Raw genomic sequence first — 8,381 nt, 5'->3', positions numbered from 1 at the left:
AGAAACTGATCCCATTCACAATTGCACCAAGAAGCATAAAATATCTAGGAATAAATCTAACCAAAGATGTAAAAGATCTGTATGCTGAAAACTATAGAAAGCTTATGAAGGAAATTGAAGAAGATATAAAGAAATGGAAAAACATTCCATGCTCATGGATTGGAAGAATAAATACTGTCAAAATGTCAATACTACCCAAAGCTATCTACACATTCAATGCAATCCCAATCAAAATTGTACCAGCATTCTTCTCAAAACTAGAACAAGCAATCCTAAAATTCATATGGAACCACAAAAGGCCCCGAATAGCCAAAGTAATTTTGAAGAAGAAGACCAAAGCAGGAGGCATCACAATCCCAGACTTTAACCTCTACTACAAAGCTGTAACCATCAAAACAGCATGGTATTGGCACAAAAACAGACACATAGACCAATGGAATACAATAGAAACCCCAGAACTAGACCCACAAACGTATGGCCAACTAATCTTTGACAAAGCAGGAAAGAACATCCAATGGAAAAAAGACAGTCTCTTTAACAAATGGTGCTGAGAGAACTGGACAGCAACATGCAGAAGATTGAAACTAGACCACTTTCTCACACCATTCACAAAAATAAACTCAAAATGGATAAAGGACCTGAATGTGAGACAGGAAACCATCAAAACCCTAGAGGAGAAAGCAGGAAAAGACCTCTCTGACTTCAGCTGTAGCAATTTCTTACTTGACACATCCCCAAAGGCAAGGGAATTAAAAGCAAAAATGAACTACTGGGACCTTATGAAGATAAAAAGCTTCTGCACAGCAAAGGAAACAACCAACAAAACTAAAAGGCAACCAACGGAATGGGAAAAGATATTTGCAAATGACATATCGGACAAAGGGCTAGTATCCAAAATCTACAAAGAGCTCACCAAACTCCACACCCGAAAAACAAATAACCCAGTGAAGAAATGGGCAGAAAACATGAATAGACACTTCTCTAAAGAAGACATCCGGATGGCCAACAGGCACATGAAAAGATGTTCAACGTCGCTCCTCATCACGGAAATACAAAACAAAACCACACTCAGATATCACCTCACGCCAGTCAGAGTGGCCAAAATGAACAAATCAGGAGACTATAGATGCTGGAGAGGATGTGGAGAAACGGGAACCCTCTTGCACTGTTGGTGGGAATGCAAATTGGTGCAGCCACTCTGGAAAACAGTGTGGAGGTTCCTCAAAAAATTAAAAATAGACCTACCCTATGACCCAGCAATAGCACTGCTAGGAATTTACCCAAGGGATACAGGAGTACTGATGCATAGGGGCACTTGTACCCCAATGTTTATAGCAGCACTCTCAACAATAGCCAAATTATGGAAAGAGCCTAAATGTCCATCAACTGATGAATGGATAAAGAAATTGTGGTTTATATACACAATGGAGTACTATGTGGCAATGAAAAAGAATGAAATATGGCCCTTTGTAGCAACATGGATGGAACTGGAGAGTGTTATGTATGCTAAGTGAAATAAGCCATACATAGAAAGACAGATACCATATGGTTTCACTCTTATGTGGATCCTGAGAAACTTAACAGAAACAGAAAAAAAAAAAAAAAAAAGCGGTTAGAGTGGGAGAGAGCCAAAGCATAAGAGACTCTTAAAAACTGAGAACAAACTGAGGGTTGATGGGGGGTGGGAGGGAGGGGAGGGTGGGTGATGGGTATTGAGGAGGGCACCTTTTGGGATGAGCACTGGGTGTTGTATGGAAACCAATTTGACAATAAACTTTATATATTGGAAAAAATAAAAAAATAAAAATAAAAATAAAAAAATTAAAAAAAAAAGAAAACAGAGACTCACTTGAAAGTTCATTAATAGCGGATAATGAATCACTAAACACCAGTACCATGGCTTACCACATGGCCACTAATATAATTGAAGTAAATCTTTAGCTCTCACGTGGATATCCACATTATATTAAGTAAAAAAATACTCATAAAATGCTATAAATGGTATAACTTTATTTATATGGACAACTAAAACAGCAAACAAAAACCCAACCTAACAATTCCTTAGTAAATATGAACAGAAAATGACTTTCCAACAAAGATTGAAAGGCCAAAAGCCATAAAAAATGGAAACATTTGACTATATTAAAATAAAAACTTAAAAGAAGTTTAATTTAATAAATTTATTTATTTTTATTTTTAAAATTTTTTTCAACGTTTATTTATTTTTGGGACAGAGAGAGACAGAGCATGAACGGGGGAGGGGCAGGGAGAGAGGGAGACACAGAATTGGAAACAGGCTCCAGGCTCTGAGCCATCAGCCCAGAGCCTGACGCAGGGCTCGAACTCACGGACCGCGAGATCGTGACCTGGCTGAAGTCGGACGCTTAACCGACTGCGCCACCCAGGCGCCCCAATTTAATAAATTTAAATTTAATAAAGTTAAATTTAATAAAAATTAAAATGTGCACATGGCAAAAACAACACACCATTAGCCCAATCAAAATATAAATGATTAAGAAAAGAATTTTTTTTCAACTCATATTAGAGACCAAGGGCTAATCTCCCTAAGAGATTATAGGAGAAATCAATAGGAAGACTAATAATAGACAAATGGGTAAATAATGACAATTCACAGAAGATTAGTGGCTCTAAGATACATGAAAAGATATTCACCCTAAAATAAGATAAAAGCAAAATAAGATAAAAGCAAATAAAGCATATTGAGATATTATTTTTTACTTCTCAGATTTCAAAAATCTGATTAACATTCTATTGATGAGACCATAGGTGCTGTGGGAGTATATTTGTACAGCCCTCTACAGAAGGCAGTTTGGAAATGTTTATAAAAATTACAAATGCATATGCCTCAGCAAATGTATCCTACAAATATACTTAACCATGTACAAGTTACATATCTACAAAAATTGCAGCACTACTTGCAAAATTTTGGAGATAACCTAAATATCCAAAAAGGAACGATCACAAAATTATGATATACTTATACAATGGAATATTATGTAGCTATAACAAAAAATGAGGAAACTCCCTTATGTACTGCTATAAAAAATTTTCTAAACTGGATTCAGTGAAAAAAAATGCAAAATGCAGAACAGTGAATCTCATCTTTTGTGACAAAGGGAGGATAACATATGTTTGTTGTCGCTTCTAAGTATATTTTAAAAATTTGAAAATTCTATAAGAAACAATGTACCAGTTGTCTGTCGGGGGGCCAGGAAAGAGGATGGGAAAAGGCTGTCGTTTTTTATAACACATAATGCTTAGTTTTGGTCCATGTGATAACTTCTAGTTGATTCTATTTAATTTTGTCATGTCATATCAAATGATACGGCCCACTCATAGGTTACAGCCCATAATTTGAAAGCTAGAAGTTCCAGTCCTCACTTGCCCATGGTGTGGCAGCTACCCAGGTCAATTTGCTATGATTGGGCTTCATTATCAATCCCGATGATCCCAGCAAAGATGTCTTCATGGACTCATCTGGTCACACCTTGTGTAGAAACCATACATGTGTGCCCTTCCCTGAGCAAAACCCCACTTCAATACATAATTATGCATGTGTGACTGAAGAATTATTCAAGTTACAAAAAAATTCTTTGTTTTTGTTTTGTTTCAGTTTGGTTTGGTTTGGGTTTGGGTTTGGGGTTCTTTTGTGGTGAGCTCCACATCACTGGAAGTGTGTAAGCAGAGACTGCCAGTGGTCATAAAGGAATTCAGCTTTGGAACCATGGTTGAACCAAGTGACTTTCATAGCCGCCTTTTTTTATTTTTATTTTTTTTACTATTCTTTAAAATCATGGTAAAATACATATAACATAAAACTTGTCTTTTAAGCCATTTTTAAGTGCACAGTTGAGTGGTATTAATTACATTCACAAAGTTATGTAACCATCACCCCTATGTATTTCCAAATGTTTTCATCACTCCAAACAGAAACTCTGTATCCATTAAGCAGTAATTCCCCATTTTCCCTCCCCCACAGGCCCTGGTAACTTCTAACCTTTCTTTCTCAGTGAATTTGGTCATTCTATATGTTCCATATAAGTAGAATCATACAGTATTTTGCCTTTTGTATCTGGCTTATTTCACTTAGCATATTTTCAAGGCTCATCAGTGTTGTCACGTGTGTCAGGACTTCATTTTTTTTTATGGATAAATAATATTCGACTGTATGTCTATACCACATTAAAAAATCCATTCTTATGGAAACTAATTTGACAATAAATTTCATATAATAAAAAATAAAAAAAATCCATCCTTCTGCTAGTGGACACTTGAATAGTTTCCACCTTTTGGCTACTGTGAATAATGCTACTATGGATAGCAAAGTTGCAGAAGACATAAACAAAACACACACATTAGTTTCACTTATGTACACTAGTCATGAAAAAGAAGAAAAGAAAGAAAATTAAGAAAACAACCCATTTACAATAGTGTCAAAAAGAATTAAGTACTTAGGAATAAATTTAACCAAAGATTGGCAAGACTTGTGCACTGAAAACTATAAAACATTGCCAAAAACAATAAAAGAAGATATAAATAAATGAAAAGGTATCTAATATTCGTGGATCAGAAGACTTAATATTGTTAAGATGGTGATACTACCCAAAATGCATACTCCGTGTAATCCCTATCAAATCTCAATGGCATTTTTATTTTGCAGAAATGGAAAAACCCATCCAAAAATTCATATGGAATTTCAAGGAACTCCTGAAGAGTCAAAATAATCTTGAATAAGAACAAAATTGGAGGATTCACACTTCCTCATTTCAAAATTTACTACAAAGCTACATTATCAAAACAGTATAGCATTGGCATAAAGATTGACATATAGGCCAATAGAATAAAGAGTCCAGAGATAAACCTTCACATCTATGGTCAATTGATTTTTTAAAAATTTTTGTATATTTATTTATTTTTGAGAGAGAAAGAGAGAGAGAGAGAGAGAGAGAGAGAGAGAGAGAGAGAGAGAGACAATGAGCTGGGGAGGGGCAGAGAGAGAAAAGGGAGACACAGAATCTGAAGCAGGCTCCAAACTTCACACTGTCAGAACAGAGCCCAACACGGGCTTGAACCCACGACTTGTGAGATCATGACTTGAGCAGAAGTTGGATGCTTAACCAACTGAGCTACCCAGGTGTCCCTATGGTCAACTGATTTTTGACAAGGGTGCCAAGACCATTCAATGAGAAAAGAACAGTCCCTTTAATAAACAGTGTTGGGAAAACTGGATATCCACATACAAAAAAAATGAAGCTGGACCTTTATCTTACACCTTATGCAAAAATTAAAAAGGATCAGAGACCTACATATAAGAGCTAGAGCCATAAGTCTTTCAGAAAAAAAAACTTAGAAGCAAATCTACATGACCTTGAATTTAGCAATGGTTTCTTGAATATGACACCAAAAGCAAAGGTAACAAAATTAAAAATACATAAAGTGGACTTCCTTTAAACTAAAACCTTCTGTACATCAAAGGATCACTATCGGGGGAATGAAAAGGCAACCCACAGAATGGAAGAACACGTTTGCAAATCTGATAAGGGCTTTTAATATTTGGAATACATGAAGAACTTCTACAACTCAGTAACAAGAGGGAAAACACCCAATTTTAAATATAGGCAAAGGCCTTGAATAGACATTTTTCCAAAGAAGATATATGAGTGGCTAAAAAGCACACAGAAAGATGCTCAGCATCATTAGTCATTTTTAAAACATGCAAGTCAAAGCCACAATGGGATACCACTTCACACCAACTAGAATACCCATAACCAAAATAATGGAAACTAACAAGTGTTGAGGACGCAGAGAAATTGAAATCATACAGTTGTTCATGGGAATGTAAAATTGTACAGCCATTGTGAAAAGGTTTGGCTGTTCCTCAAAACGTTAAATATAAGATTACCGTATGACCCAACAATTCCACTTCTTGGTATACAACCCAAAGAATTGAAAATAGGGTCTCAACTGGAGTCTTTGGTTTTTAATACTTTTAATTTTGGAATGATTTTAGAACTACAGAAAATTTGCCAAAGTGGCATAGATTCATATATCCCTTGTCCAGAGTCCTTGGTATTAACATCTGACATTACTGGTTATCATCACATTTGTCAAAATCAAAAAACCAACGCTGGCACATACGATTAACAAAACCATAGATTGTATTTAGATTTCAACTGTTTCTACACATTTCCTTTTTCTGTCCCAGCACCCCTTCCAGTACACCACATTGCATTTAATTGTCATGTCTCCTTAGTCTCCTCTGGTCTGTGACAGTTTCTTGAAGTTCCCTTGTCTTTCATGATCTTGGCAGTTCTGAGGCATCCTGGTCAGGTGTTTGGTAGGATGTCCCTCAGTTTGGTTTGCCTGATGTTTTTCTCATGATTAGACTGAGGTTGAGGCTTTGGGCAAGAATACCACACAGTAAAGCACCCTTCTTATCACAGCCTAGGGACGACTTAATGCAAGTGATGCTAAACTTGGTCACTTCGTGGATGAGGAAAAATTAGTCTGCTGGGGCTGCTGTGATGAATAACACACACTGGGCAGCTTAACCAACAGGGATTTGTTTCCTCACAGTTCTGGATCCAAGGTCAATGTGGCCGCAGAATTCTCTCCCTGGCTTCTAGATGGCCACCTTCTCCCTCTGTCTTCACATGGTCTTTCTTTTGTGTATTTCTGTGACCTCACCTTTTCTTATAAGGACTTTGATTAGTTTGGATTAGGACCACCCTAATGACCTCATTTCTCCTTAATTACCTCTTTTAAAGGCCATCTTTCCAAATACAGCACATTGTGAGGTATTGGGAGGATAGAGCTTCCACATGAAATCTGGGGGCACACCTTTCAGCCTATAACACTTGGAGCTAAGGTGGTATCTTCTAAGTCTCTCTAATGTTAAGTTACTATTTCTCGTTTTCCATTCTTTATTATTTGGAAGCAAATCACGAAGTCCAGCCCATAGGGGAGATGTGTGGAATTCTTTGATTAGAAACAAACAAACATGGGGCACCTGGGTGGCTCAGTCGGTTGAGCGTCTGACTTCGGCTCAGGTCATGATCTCGAGGTCCGTGACTTCAAGCCCCGAGTTGGGCTCTGTGGTGACAGCTTGGAGCCTAGAGCCTGCTTCCGATTCTGTCTCCCTCTCTCTCTGCCCCTCCCCTGCTCATGCTCTGTCTCTCTGTCAAAAATAAATAAACATTAAAAAAAATTTTTTAAAGAAACAAACAAAGAGAAGGTTACTTGGCAAGTTCTTTCCATTTGTCCTGTGCAAGGACTAAGGCATAGGGACTGTGTGAAGCCCCCTACACCCTAAAACCCAGGATGATTTACTGCAGAGCAGGGCCTTAGTAAACACCCACCAAGCAAGTGACTGAGTGACTGGGTCAGTAAGAGAGTTGCACAACAGGCCACCTCGAGATCCCGGCCTTCCTTTCGGCTCCAATAGTCTATTTGAAGACAGTTGATATTCTTGGGTCTTGGTTTAAGAGCAAATGTAAAGCTGGAAAGATAATTATTTCAAGAGCAGATTAAAGAGAAATTTTAAGTTACTAGGGGTAGGTTATAATCTCTAGTTTTAGGGACTATGCAAAAAAAGTGTTATTTTTTCAAAACCAATCTAAAGCCACAGTGAATTTTCAGGGACTGTTTGACATTTTTCCCCCCAGGGTGCTGGGTAGTACACACGTGCCAGCAACAAGAGCAAATCCTGCCCTACCCTACCTGCCCAATATGTTTCCAACTGGTCTTCAGTTCCCTCAGCCAGTAGGTGTGAGTGACAGCTCCTCAGTGTCTAGCCAGCTTCAGATACTGGAACAGAAGGGATCGACATCATGGCCCCCTGCCCAGAAGAGGCAGCAGGTTCAACTGGATGTACAAGCTAACATTCCTAGAACAATTATAGTTAAGATGGTATGACTATTGGAAGCTCATTCATTACTCAAGTTTATAGGTTCTAATCCTGGCTCTGTCACTTTCTAGCTGTGTGACCTTGGACAAATTACTTAACCTCTCTGTGCTTCAACTTTCTCATCTACGAGTTGAGGATAATCATAGTATTTATCTTATAGAGTTGTTATGAGGATTAAATGTGTTTATACATAAATAATACTTCTTGGGAAATGATATAGGTGATAGTTATTATCTTTTTTAAAAATAATTATTTATTTGGGGGGGAGCTCAAGCGAGGGAGGGGCCCAAAGAGGGGGACAGAGGATCCAAAGCAGGCTCCGTGCTGACAGGCTGACACAGTGAGCCCGATGTGGGGCTTGAACTCATGAACTGCAAGATCATGACCTGAGCTGAAGTCAGACACTCAACCGAATGAGCCACCCAGGTACCCCCGTTATCTTTATTAGGCCCTG

This window comes from Felis catus, chromosome C1 (assembly GCF_018350175.1).
Source record: "Felis catus isolate Fca126 chromosome C1, F.catus_Fca126_mat1.0, whole genome shotgun sequence".
Lineage (NCBI taxonomy): Eukaryota > Metazoa > Chordata > Mammalia > Carnivora > Felidae > Felis > Felis catus.
The sequence above is the reverse complement of the archived record's forward strand: the minus strand, read 5'-3'. Positions refer to the sequence as shown.